Here is a 704-nt window from a genome sequence, read left to right as displayed (position 1 = left end):
TTTTTTTTTTTTTTTTTTTTTGGTTTCGGTTATCGAACTCAGGACCTTGTGTTTGCAAGGCAAGCAGCAGAACCACTGAGCTAAATCTCTGGCCCTCTTTTGAAATGCAAATATGAATAACCTTAATCATTAAGTTTGTCTTTTCCTGAGTCAGTACATCAGAGAATTCTTTCATCACTGTAGGAAGAGCCAAGGGGATACAACTAGACTGGGAGCAAAACACATGACTGAAAAATAGGGCAGCAGTAGGAGTGTGTGTGTGTGTGTGTGTGTGTGCGCCTGCGCAGTTTATAAACAAAGATAAACTGGGGTGGGATGGAAAGAGGAGATTGTCTTTCTCTAACAGACTCTTTCCTGTAGTCTTGTGGGCCCTAGAGGAGATGCAGACTCTTGTGCAATTTTATAGCCTAACCGCTGAGGGATATATTTTGATATAGGTGAGCTGATGTTTTTCTATTTTTCTATTATTTAAAGGGTTCATTCTTGGCTCACCAGTCCCCTCTGTCCTTACCACACTTGTGACTCTTAGAAGAGAAAATGAGAGTCAAAGGTGAATTGTGTGCCCCGGAGAAAGGGCAGACCAAGAGGTCACTATAGCTCTGTTTAAAGAACATTTTTCAGAAGTTGGATATTGATATAATGCCATGATTTTCATGCAATCTATTAATATGGTGTTCAAGAAAGCTTTCATAAAAGAGGTCACT

The sequence above is a fragment of the Fukomys damarensis genome, unplaced genomic scaffold (genome assembly GCF_012274545.1).
Source record: "Fukomys damarensis isolate Sample0158 unplaced genomic scaffold, DMR_v1.0_HiC HiC_scaffold_3, whole genome shotgun sequence".
In the NCBI taxonomy this organism is placed as follows: Eukaryota; Metazoa; Chordata; class Mammalia; order Rodentia; family Bathyergidae; genus Fukomys; species Fukomys damarensis.
This window is presented reverse-complemented; position numbering follows the sequence as displayed.